General features: G+C 46.1%; 1 long non-coding RNA gene across 1 annotated transcript in view; it reads right to left on the reverse strand.

The window, feature by feature from the left end:
- The window catches only part of LOC146812274 (uncharacterized), a 219,121-nt gene that overhangs the window by 125,936 nt on the left and 79,501 nt on the right, over window positions 1-13,684 (reverse strand). The window contains exon 3 of the long non-coding RNA XR_014965887.1: window positions 4,080-4,178. This is a non-coding gene — a long non-coding RNA (uncharacterized LOC146812274). The remainder of the gene's footprint in view (window positions 1-4,079; window positions 4,179-13,684) is intronic.

The raw sequence follows: 13,684 nt of genomic DNA on the forward strand, positions 1-13,684 counted from the left end.
TATATCACTTGTTCTAGAATAGAATACAATGCCTTCTGAGAATGACAAATACCCGAGTACGTTTGGAATGAACACCAGATATGCTGCAGTAAATTATAAAGGACCGATTTATGCACACCCGGGGTTTTACTTTTTGTGGAACGGTACTTATTCTAATGTTCATAATGGTACAGGCGCTGTCGCTCTTGGGATGGTGTTTCCCCTAGGTGTGCCCTGTAAATACGCTAAGCCTAATGTCCTTTCGATTAAGAGGACTTTGACCAAGCAATTCTGTGAGGGAGGGGCCGATATAGAGGTTAATAATGATAGTAATGGGATCACTTCTGGATACATCCTTTCTTCCTTTTTCCCTTTGGGTGATACCGCCATGGCTTTGGGTGAGAAAGCCTAAGAATATTTTGGGTGCAAGTTACAAATATGATCTAATACTACACTGGCAGCTTTAGGAGACATCGCCACTCAGTTGGAAAGCATGCGGATATATTCTGAACAGACTAGATATGGGGTAGTTTTCATCTTAGCCAAGAGTGGTGGTGTATGCGCGGTAGTGGGAGACCAGTGTGTAGTCGGGATCAAAAATATGGAAAAGAATATTACCAAACACATATTGTACATCCTCGAGAATGTCAAGGGAATGGAAAGTGGGATTTGGAGTTGGCCTGTTTTCGGTAGTTTGGGCTGGATTCTTGAAAAAGTGATTTACATAATTACGATATTGGTGCTTTGTTGTGCCAATATTCAGTGTCTTCCCATCTGTGCCATTATGGTACAGAAAGAGATAGACGACCTCATGTAGATAGATGAGGGCATTTTTGAAACTTCTTCCCTCCTTACATTCTCCTTTCCCAATACTGAGAATATGGAATGCTTATAAGGAGTTTTACTCATGGTCTCCTGTTTTTTTGGTTTTATATTTTCCTTGTTGCTGTTAGAAAATGTTTTAGCTCATGCTAAAAGGAGGGTCTGATAGAATAGAAGGATTCGTGTTTGAGCATTGCCTATGTAAAGTTAGCCTTCGCTGTTCAGACGCCATTTTAAACCAGGAACAAAAGTAATCCTTTTCTATTTCTGAGAAAAGGCCCCTGTTATGTTTTGATTCTGCAATAATTGGTTTTGCTTCACTAAGGAATGGACTGTTCATATTACTGCCTACCTTTCTCACTAGATAGAGGCCCTCTCCCATTCGTCTGATGGCGGGTACAGGGTGGAACGACCGTGGGTTGTACTAGGTGGTAGGAGATACGAGAATCAAAACTTATTTTTTTTGATTTCACTATCCAGCTGCATCTGCTTGGAAAATTCCACTGTGGGTGTGTTGAAGCCCAGTTGCGAGATGTACATAATGTATCTTTTTGCTAGTCGATTTCAGTCCCTCTGCAGCACTCTTAGCGATTGGGCAGACTGGGCTCCACACTGAGTGTATATGAATAAACAGTCATTGGTTTGTATTCTCTACTGTCTGACCGACTCTTCATTTAGTATGGAAGGCTGAGAGGTGATCATTAGTTACCCAACAGCCCACTTTCCAGTCCACAACTGACCAACCAATGTCCCCTGGTTGCTCCTGCAGCCATCCCCTTATAAGCTGCAGGCCAATTAGCCAGAGATACGTCAAGCAGTCACAGGCCCATTGAAAACTAAATATGATGCACAATAGGACCTGCTAGGGGTCCAAGTAGGGGACTTGCTAAAACCAGACACCATGACTTCCATCTCAACTTGTGTCAGGCATTTTCATTTCGAAAAATAGTAAATCTGCTCAGTATATGGAATGGGATTGGGGGAATTAGGGGGCATGAATAGGGAGACCACCTGAACCATCACAAGTATTTTCATATGGAAGCCTGTAATATTGGGAAAAATTGCATTTAATCCCTGAGAACCATGAGCTTTACTCACCAAGCATGAATCACCACAAAATAGCTAAATAATCAGAGGTGTGGCCATCAATAGTGCAGCAGGCGCAATGGCACCAGGACACAAAGGTGAACGAACGCTGTGCACTTCCATTATGGTGGTATTTTGTTAGTTAACCCAGGGCAGGGGATTGGTCATTTGTCTGCGTGATGCCCTTATGTTCCCTTGCTAGAACATAAAAATGGCCACACCCACGCATCCACAGACCCTGGCTTACAGGGAATAGCATTCTGCCCATGTAGGCAAGCACTTCGTTGCTCACAGAGGTAGTGAGTCCTATATAAATGTTGTAATGCAAGCATCTGCAGAACTGCTAATAAGCCTAGAAGCAGCCTTAAAAAAAGATCAATGATGTGTGGGGGCCAGCACTCTTCATGCCAACCAAGAGAAACAGGACGATGAAGCAAATGGAATTATAATCACAGATAAGAAATAAACACGTGAGGACAGTTAAAAAGGAAGGAGCTGAATAGATAAAGTGAGTCGGATCAAGAAAGGGAGAATGTTTAAGAAGAGGACAAAGCAAAATACATAATATGACGAGGAGTGAGGCTTAAGCATAGAGTAATTGAGGAGGGGGTGAGAAATGTCACCACAGGAGTAAGAAAGCCAAAGCAAAGGAATGCAGTAAGAGGGAGTAGAGGCTTCAAGAAAAAGTGGGGAGAGAGAAAAATGGATTCATGAAATAAAAGCACCAATGGGCTAGGACAGAGTTCAGAGGTCTCGGGTTATGCAGTTACTTTCTTGCAGTAGCACAGGTATGGACTGCATTATCCCAACAGTCGAATCATTGTGCCTTAATGAACCCATGTGCATCATTGGGTACAACCAAGTGTGCAAACTCTGCTCCCAGAGCCTCCAGTGCTTAAAAAAACAAGGTAATCTGAGCTTCCTCAATTGAGGCTGATATGTTGGGCAGGGCAGAGGAGGGGGAAAAATAGAAAACTGCAGATGCTCATCGAGGAGAAGAAACCTGTCAGTCAACACCCTCATCTCACAGACCTAGTGTGGAAGCTGGGCATCTTGGAATACTAGGTCACCCGATAGGTCACTACCAAGGTGATGGAGTGTATTTGGATTGGAGTGTCCAGTGTAAGTTGCTCTGGAGGACGTATGCAGGGATATCCTTTTGAATAAGTCAGCTTGCTTTTGGCAGTACTGTAGCTAGTGTTTCATTTGATAAACTGCCTTCATGAATTGCCACACCTAGAAAACTGCTAGTCCAGAGTAATATAATTTGAATGAGTTCAGGGCAAAAAAAAATTGCGGGCCCCCGAATGGATCAAATTTTAAAGTTTATATGCTATTTCATGATATTCAATGGTACATTTTAACTGGGTAACAAAAACAATTGAGATACCTTGCCTGGGACCACAAATATTTTTAGGACACTGGTTAGAGAGGGTAAGAGGTAGCAGTAGGCAGGGAGGAACAGAGGTTTAGATAGCCAAACTAGACTGAATTGCCCACTTTGAGCTGTAACTCCTCAGGCCCAGAGAAGTGGCAGAGTACGTTTGGAGAGGTGGTGTGGGCAGTGCAGATGCTGCAGAGGCCTGGGAGGAGTATAAAGCAGTGTACTTAGGTTGCTTGAAAATGTTGTAGGGGGGGGGGTCTCCCTTATCTCAAAGTCACCATCAACCTAACAACATTCATTGCCACCCTGCCCATCCTCCTCCTACCCCAATAACTTATTGAACAAGCCTTATAGTAAGTCTGGTTAACGTGTCCTCTTGGCGCTATACAAGTGCCATAAAGCAGCTCAATGATCGTTTAAGCATTGCACAATTAACAAACATTGTTCTTTTCACCAGGCCTCCCTCCCAAAAGATGCTTTAATGGAACCAATATGGTTACACTCCGATTACCAGACCTTCATTTGATAGGTAGTGCTCCAGCACATCGCAGCAGCCGTACATTTCTACCAATTGGAGTGTACAAGCACTTCCCCATGGGAACTAGGTACTCAAGATACCCCATGCACCTCTGTCTATTTCTAATATCTTTGACTCTGCTGCCCTCTTCTGCTCCCCTCAGAGGAGCCAAGCTGCACCTTTACCACAGGCAAGAGTTCAGTTTGTCATAATATTTCTGTCCTTTCACTAGGGGTCAAGTATCGGAAGCTGAAGATCAGTCATTCCACTCTCAAAACTGTGCTCACTTACCTGGGAAAACATTGGGCATGTCTCTTCCATGTTCATGGTGCCTCTTCCGATTACTAATCCCCGTACTGCAGTAGAAATACCTTACGCGGTCATCGTAACCTGCAGAAGACAATGCTGGTGAAAGAGGGAACTGCTTAGCCATAAACCACCCCTTCGTAACAGCCCACAAAATCCCAAACACTAATGTTTTCCATAGCGACAGTTCATTAAAGCAGTATACTCCCACTCTAAGTTCTTAAGAGAATTTGGAGTATTGGCTGACAAAGGACCATACACACTATTTATGATTGGGCCTTTGATATTTGTAAAAAATAGAAGTAGTCTCTATATTTCAAACTAGATACTTTTAACTAAATAAGATTACAAATGTACACAGGACCAATTCTGGGCGACATTGCTACAGCAGCAGTAGGCCATACGGCTGCAATTGATTATCATTGCATATAGGAGTATGATTTTCATAGGAATTTTATTCTCTGCCAAATGACTTGCCTCGAAAAGGTTGTACACATTTAATGAAATGCACCTGTGGAAAGTACTATAAAGAAGGATTGTACATTGGTCCAAAGGAGTGCATTGTTGAAGGATTAGCTTAGACAACTCTAATTTTTTTATCAAATAGTGTTTAAGATCAAAGCAGCAAGCATGTCGCAGTACCCAGCTCCCCAGCATCCATGTGAAGCTGGTAGATCACTGTTGCTTAGTAGCAATTAGGAACAAGCATTTGAAAAGGCAATAGGTCTCACATTTGCAAGAGTCAACTATTGACATTGTAATATGACAGTGCCTTTTATTGATCTGTTTTGATAATTAGCACATAAATAAAATGCATTGTCATTTACAATCCCAATAGCTCAAACTCTTGTTAATGCAAGACCCATTTCATTTCAAAGAAGCGGCCACCATTGTCCAATGCTGCTTGGAAAGTGAAAGCGCACATGGTGAGCTGAATGTTTCAGGAAATCACGTCCTGCCTGAAGTAGGAGAAACTCATTAAAGAATAGTGCTTACATACTAAATACAACATATTGAGTAACAGAAGTAAAAGGGCCAGTCCTCAAGGTAGGTTACAAATGTAAACAAGGAGGTACTAAGGAGGGACTAACAAGCCTATTAACAAATCAGAAGCCAGCATTCACAAAGGACAATGACACAAGCCAATGAAGAATATGGGTGGAGAGTGTGCGGAGCGTCGGGTCCATACTAGAGTAGAGCCTGCCTCACGGAGCAGCGCATGCACTGCCTAGGCTTGACCGAAGAAGTACTGCTTCCAAGGAAACAAAATTCTACTACATGATTTAGAGGGGTTTACTGGTGTAGCTACAAAGCACTCTGTATTAGCGGAGGGGGGTAATGGGGGAACCCATAATGTCTAAGATTACAATTTGAATGCTTTAAGCGTGTTTTGGACTGTATTCGAGAGACATTGTTTACCAGTATACAAGGCATACTGCGGCCCATTTGAGTAATCCACCAAACTCAAGTGTGATATTATTTTCCTTATTAGGAATCAATTGCTTTGCTGTAGCCCTAAATAAAAAATATATATATATTATCAAATACCAAAAGTCTGCAAGGTTGCAGGTATTGTTCACTGAACAGTGTGTACAAAAACAAAAATATCAGCCATCTGGTCATGAAGCAAAGTTTTCAAAAATTCTATTTCTGCAGAATTGTATCTGAAACTGCCATTAATGGTAAAGTAAAAATGCTTCTCTAGTCAAAGTAGTTCTTGAAATTAATACTGGTTGTACAAGGGAAAACAAGTTCAGTCTTATGAATGATCAGTTGAGGAGGAGTTGGAATCGTTACCAAAGCGTGGAAATTGGCCATGTTCGTGCCCATAATACACAGCCAAGGCAGTTTAACTGTATGCAGATCAACACAACCTTAGCACACTATTTTAGTTATACAGCCGTGATTTCAGTAACATTGGCTTTGCTGGTGAAGCGTATTTAGCATGAAGTAGACATCTGCCTACAATAGGGGATGCTTGAGGAAAGCACAAACACCGTGGTAATGGAGGGGACCAGAAGAAGCAAGATTCTCCTAAATCCCAGGATAAGTGTGGGGACAAGGGTAAAGACAAAAAAAAAAAAATCTTCACAAGGGCACCAGATACCTGCATCTGGGGGCGAGTCTCAAAATTCCAAGAAAGGCAAAAAGAAACCTTGGTGCTACATTTGTAAGGTAAAGACCCATTGGAAGAGGGATGCCGATTGTCTAAATGCCAAGGAAACTCCTACTACCAATGCCCCCAAGGCACCTGCACCCCCTAGCACAAGCACAAGTGGTACTACAGCAACCAAGGGATAACTGGGGTTAACCTTGGGTTTTGAGATGGGTTCTGTCTTAGTTGGAGGCTGGGCCTACGCATCCCAAAAGCCAACACCAGCCTCCTTGAAGTTGCTTCTCATATAGCTTTTGAGTTTATAATACCAATTCTGACATTGCTGAAACTTCAAGAACACTAAAGGCATTAAGTCATGGGCATTTGCTCAAGGCGTCCTACATTGTCTTAACCACTCTTTCCAGGCTACCTCTACCTCTCACTGTTGCTCTATACACTGTCACCTTATCAATTTTTTGTGGAATCCTGGGCAAGATATTACCGTGATTCTTGAGTGACAATTTCTGCAAGTTTATTATCCATAAGATGACACAACTACACATGAATTATACTTAAGTCCTTACCCAGGATCCTTATGAATACATGTATTAGAGTGGCTTAAAGAGTCCCAACACCTTGTCAGATGGGATCACCATTCTCTAAGTCAATTTTACTAAACAATTAACAAGGTTTATTAAATAAATATTTATAGTACATTTCTTCAGCACATAACAAACCAATGTTTACAAAACCATAAGAGCTGGCAGGCTCAACTCAGATAGGACAGCAGCATTCTGTAAACAAAACAGAGGGACAGTTAGTGGCAATAAAAGCATCAACATGCCCATCACAAGAAAATGTACAAAAAAAGACACCAAAAAAAACTGGCAAGTCACAAACGGAGCTGCGAAGCACTGGGCCGCCAAGCATCGGGCCGCCAAGCACTACACTGCCAAAGCAGAGCTGCCAAAAGAAGGATTGTCGCAGACCAAAGGTTAGGGTAGAACCATGCCAAAGATGGCAGGTCTAACAGGCCAAGAACTAACTCCGCCCGGCCTACCAAAAAAACAAGTCATCACAGCTGGTAGAAGTAATGATGGGGAAACACATCTGAATACCTTGCAATTTGAGAAGACAAGAAATATTATAATAAACCAAAATGAAAAGTAGGTGGCAGCTTGTGTCTATACCTCAAAATCTAACACCATCTTCGTTGCAGAAGGTTGTCATTTAGCTTTAAATTTACAGTTCCAATTCTGACATTGCTGAAGCTTCAAGTACACCATAGGTATTAAGGCATGAGCAGTTGCTCAAGGCGTCGTCCTATGTTCTAGGCTATTCCCAGGGAAAGTAATCTTTCAGATATTTATTCACCACTTTTCAGGCTACCTGCATCTCACTGTCTCTCTACCCAGTGTCTTATCAATTTTTTAGGGCCCTGGGCAAGATTGTACTCTGATTTTTCAGTGACATTTTCTAAAACCTTAATGTACAATTCAATATGTCGGCTGAAATTGCAGATATTGAGTAATAACATTCAGATTTCAAATGGAGAAAATATTTCATAAGATGGCCTAAGTACACTTGAATCATTGAAAAGTCTTTACTCAAGTTCCCTACGAATATGGGTCTTGAAGTGGATAGTAGACACCCAACACCCTATTAGGCGAGATGACCATTTTCTAAGCCTATGCGACTAAACAAAGTTGTTTAAAACAATTGTTTTATTATATTATTTCAGCACATAAACAAGTGAGTACAAGACCATAAGCTCTGGCAGGCTGAACTCCGAGACAGGGAACAAGTATTCTTTTAACATAATAGTGATTCAGTTTGTGGCTATAATTGCATTAAGATGAACATCAAAAGAAATGCACATAAAAGAAAAACTTAGCAGGCCAAAAACTGAGCGGGCCACATACTTCCAAAAAACTAGCTACCGAAAACAGAGCCACTAAGAATAGGAGGGTTAAAGGCAAAAAGTTAGGAAAGAACCAAATGGTGGGCTGCAGATAGCCCCCAATAAACAGAGCCCCCCAATAAACAGAGCCCCCCACAAAACGAAGCCGCCAATTAACGCAGCCGCCAATTAACGCAGCCGCAATTAAACAGAGCCGCCCACAATTAAACAGAGCCGCCCACAATTAAACAGAGCCGCCCACAATTAAACAGAGCCGCCCACAATTAAACAGAGCCGCCACCAATAAACAGAGCCGCCACCAATAAACAGAGCCCCCCACAAAACGAAGCCGCCAATCAACGCAGCAGCAATAAACAGCCGCCCACAATAAAACAGAGCCGCCCACAATAAACAGAGCCGCCCCAATAAACAGAGCCGCCCCAATAAACAGAGCCGCCCCAATAAACAGAGCCGCCCCAATAAACAGAGCCGCCCCAATAAACGGAACACCCAATAAACAGAGCCGCCCCAATAAACGGAACACCCAATAAACGGAACACCCAATAAACGGAACACCCAATAAACGGAACACCCAATAAACGGAACACCCAATAAACAGAGCCGCCCCAATGAACAGAGCCGCCCCAATGAACAGAGCCGCCACCAATGAACAGAGCCGCCACCAATGAACAGAGCCGCCACCAATGAACAGAGCCGCCACCAATGAACAGAGCCGCCCCAATGAACAGAGCCGCCACCAATGAACAGAGCCGCCACCAATGAACAGAGCCGCCACCAATGAACAGAGCCGCCACCAATGAACAGAGCCGCCACCAATAAACAGAGCCGCCACCAATAAACAGAGCCACCACCAATAAACAGAGCCGCCACCAATAAACAGAGCCGCCACCAATAAACAGAGCCGCCACCAATAAACAGAGCCGCCACCAATAAACAGAGCCCCCACCAATAAACAGAGCCCCCACCAATAAACAGAGCCCCCACCAATAAACAGAGCCCCCACCAATAAACAGAGCCCCCACCAATAAACGAAGCCGCCAATTAACGCAGCAGCAATAAACAGCCGCCCACAATAAAACAGAGCCACCCACAATAAAACAGAGCCGCCCCAATAAACAGAGCCGCCCCAATAAACAGAGCCGCCCCAATAAACAGAGCCGCCCCAATAAACGGAACACCCAATAAACAGAGCCGCCCCAATAAACGGAACACCCAATAAACGGAACACCCAATAAACAGAGCCGCCCCCAATGAACAGAGCCGCCCCCAATGAACAGAGCCGCCCCCAATGAACAGAGCCGCCCCCAATGAACAGAGCCGCCCCCAATGAACAGAGCCGCCACCAATAAACAGAGCCCTCCACAAAACGAAGCCGCCAATTAACGCAGCAGCAATAAACAGCCGCCCACAATAAAACAGAGCCGCCCCAATAAACAGAGCCGCCCCAATAAACAGAGCCGCCCCAATAAACAGAGCCGCCCCAATAAACAGAGCCGCCCCAATAAACAGAGCCGCCCCAATAAACAGAGCCGCCCCAATAAACAGAGCCGCCCCAATAAACAGAGCCTCCAATAAACAGAGCCTTCAATAAACAGAGCCTCCAATAAACAGAGCCTCCAATAAACAGAGCCCCCCACAAAAGGAAGCCGCCAATTAACGCAGCCGCCAATCAATAAAGCTGCAATAAACAGAGGCGGTCACAATAAACAGAGCCGCCCACAATAAACAGAGCCGCCTAAACAGAGCCGCCCACAATAAACAGAGCCGCCTAAACAGAGCCGCCCACAATAAACAGAGCCGCCTAAACAGAGCCGCCCACAATAAACAGAGCCGCCCCAATAAACAGAGCCGCCCCAATAAACAGAGCCGCCCCAATAAACAGAGCCGCCCCAATAAACAGAGCCGCCCCAATAAACAGAGCCGCCCCAATAAACAGAGCCCCAATAAACAGAGCCCCAATAAACAGAGCCCCAATAAACAGAGCCCCCCCACAAAACAAAGCAGCCAATTAACGCAGCCGCCAATTAACGCAGCCGCAATAAACAGAGCCGCCCCCAATCAACAGAGCCGCCCCCAATCAACAGAGCCGCCCCAATCAACAGAGCCGCCCCCAATCAACAGAGCCGCCCCCAATCAACAGAGCCGCCCCCAATCAACAGAGCCGCCCCCAATCAACAGAGCCGCCCCCAATCAACAGAGCCGCCCCCAATCAACAGAGCCGCCCCAATCAACAGAGCCGCCCCCAATCAACAGAGCCGCCCCCAATCAACAGAGCCGCCCCCAATCAACAGAGCCGCCCCCAATCAACAGAGCCGCCCCCAATCAACAGAGCCGCCGCCAATCAACAGAGCCGCCGCCAATCAACAGAGCCGCCGCCAATCAACAGAGCCGCCGCCAATCAACAGAGCCGCCAAACTCTGGTCTTCTTACTTGTTTTCAGACTATTTTTTGAGTAATTCTGGCTTTTATCCTCTCTATTTTATCTAGTGTATTTGGAGGATTCTTTGTGCGGTTATTCCTTGTACGAAAGTAAGATCTGCTTTTATGGGTATCCGCACTTTTTTGCCTGGTGCTATGCTGTTTCTGATTAGTCTGACTGGTATCCTGCTAATCAGGACCCCAGTCTATATGCTTTCTCCCCTAAATTGGATATGGTGAGTACTTAGGTGCATTCCAGATTGGCTACTGGGGTCTCATTATAAGTCCTTAGTATATGGTACTGAGGTACCAAGGGCATAGGTACACCAGGATCTCCCATGGGCTGCAGCAGGTATTATGCCACCCATGAGAGACCGCTCAAATTGTGACTACAGGCCTGCTATTGCAGCCTGTGTAAGCTGATGCCCGCACCACTTATGACAGATATAGGTTTCCCTATATCTGAAGGCACTGCACTTAAAACCTATAAGTCACATCTAAAGCAGGCCTTTCAATCCTGAAGGCAGGGTGCTCGGTTCTAAGTGTGAGGGTTCCCCTGCATGAGCAGGATACCTCTACAATGTTTGGAGTCCATTCTCATGGGCTATGAGTGCATCTGCCATTACAATACATAGAGTGGCCATGCGTCATTATGCGATGCACATCTCTTAACTGTCTGTAACGAACCCGGTCATGTTTAGCATCAAACATGTTGGAAGCATACCACCACACCATAATTGGTGTCGGTGGTATGATTCCATGATATGTAAAGCTCCTCCGGGAGGCCCTTAGTGGTCCTGGTACCAGTCTTCTAGACCCGGACAGCACAACATGGCTGCTGCCGACCAGAGACACAATTCTACCCATTTGCTGCTGAGCCAAGCTTGAGCAAGGGAAGGCAGAACAAAAGATATCCTAACACAGGGAGATGGGACCACTTCCTAGACAGGGTTTAGTGTATTGGGGCAGGGTGGGAGCGCTTGCCGGCACCACTCAGTCTGCTTGAGGGGCACATTTGGTGCCCTCCTTGCATAGTCCAGTTCAAATCAGCTCAGGGAGAATATGCCTCCTTACAACGCATCCCTTTTTCCTGTAGGCTATTACAACGTGGTTGTTACAACCCCGCAAGTCATAGCTATGACTAGCTCTAGGGGGGGCGCTGGATGTTGAAATAGTGTATTTTACTATTTCAACTTCAGTCAGTGCAACAGTAGGGAAGGTGTTGCATTTTAAATCCAACACCTTCTACCCCTACGCAAGTTGTTGTTATGACTTGTGGGGTAATGGAATGTGTGGTTACAACGCGGTCATTGTAACAAGCGCATTGTAATAGCCTGAGGGGTAAAGGATTTGTCTTAAACGATGTTTACCGTTCAGGAAACCATTGGCTCCAGCTCTGGTGCAAAACTGAACAAAAGACATGCGAATATCCTCCACACTGACTGACCTCTATCCTAGGAGGGAACCCTGAATTGTCCCAATCCTTTCCTTAGAGAACTTAAGGGCTTACCTGTAGGTGGGTCCCTAGATTTGTCATGGGACACTTCAACCGTCTGGGCACTCTGGGCATCCCTTGACCTTGCTCTGGGCTCCGAGACTGCAACTGGGAAGACACCTGCAGTTCCTGGTCTCATCGTCCTGCAAGTCTGCTGCAAAGTCTGTGCCCGTGTTCCATTCAGGAACCTCCCAAGTCCTGTGGACATCAAAGACACCTGAAGCAACCTTCCTTGAGTAAAAGAGTCACTTCCCTGCATCTGGAGGCACGCAATGATGCTGACCGGTCCGCTGATCCTGAGCTGCAACGGACTCCGAAAGGCTTAACAACACAGGTGGTGGCTCTTTACACCCTTAGAGGCCTGCCCTATACTCTCACCAAGTTTGAGGCCAGTATCCCTCGCCGGGTTGGTTTTCTTCCTTCAAGATCATGGGGCTCCAAGTAGCCACAACCTAAAGAGTCTCCTTTGACCAAGATCCTCGTCCTCACCGAATCACTTCCACCGTGGGCATGCGTCTTTGCTGAGCTGCTCACGGTCCTCTCGCAACACCAGAGCCTCCAGCCTGTGGTATTCCCCGAATTGCTCGGGCCTACTCAGAGTCCCCTTCTTGAGGTGACTGGACCTTGCTGGTCCCAACACTGCACCTTTTTCTCTTTCCAGGTTGGTTGCAGTTGCCAAGTCTTGTTGGTGCTCCCGACGGCTATCTACCCTGCAACTCTTGACATTCGACGTGGAACAGCTCATGAATGGGTCCTGGTCTTCCACAGCATCGCCTGCTCTGCACAGCTGCAGCTCCAAGGTCACCATCAGCTATCCTGCAGCACCCAACATCGGTGGGCATTTATCTTGCATGCCTCCTGGTCACTCCTGAGTGGCATAGACTCAGTCCCCTCTGCTTGCAGGTACTTCTAGAACGGCGGGGCCGGCATCGGCCACGCCAAAAGTATGGCGGTCGAGCCGGCCCCCTCCGCTACAGCTGGGGGCGTGCCTATCGCGCAGCTGTTGATGCGGTGGGCACGCCCCCTACCCCAATTGGCCTAGGCGCGACCCAGAAGTGATTGGAATCACTTCCGGGTCGCGACGATGGGCAGACGTCCAGCCAGTAGGTCTGGCCGGACCAGTAGGGTATAAAGGGCTGGGGAGCCCAGGAACTGGTCTCTTGGTTCCTGACTCCCCAGCTTGCCCCCCACGCCTCGCTAGGAGGCGGTAACCTTGTATTTTCCCACCCACCATCCCCTTAGAAGCAAATGGTTGTTAGGTGTTTTGGTAATCAAAGAATGTTGAATCTATTTTAGTTCCGGGAAGACAAGATAATTGTGAATGTTGTGTATAAATGCAAAAATGTTGTTTTTCACAGGTCTTCTATCGTCGTATTTTGATTTCTGTTGGTCAGGCGGTAAGGTCATGATTGGTGAGCAGTAAATTTAAGGTCCTTAGAGGGCGGCGCCATTCACGAATGGTGTCGCCCAAGTGGGAGGGACAACTGGTCTCTCCTCGAACTCCAGGGGCAGTTGGGTGAGGGGGAGGAGGGAGTCACGCTTTTATCTAGGCTGACTGGCCATCCCGCACGTGCACAACGGCTGCAAGGGCCCCTTCATGGAGATCAGGTACAGAGCGTACGGGGGTAACCAGGGGGGGGGCGGGGAGTACCCTCATGGCG

Source organism: Triturus cristatus, chromosome 7 (genome assembly GCF_964204655.1).
Source record: "Triturus cristatus chromosome 7, aTriCri1.1, whole genome shotgun sequence".
Taxonomy (NCBI): domain Eukaryota; kingdom Metazoa; phylum Chordata; class Amphibia; order Caudata; family Salamandridae; genus Triturus; species Triturus cristatus.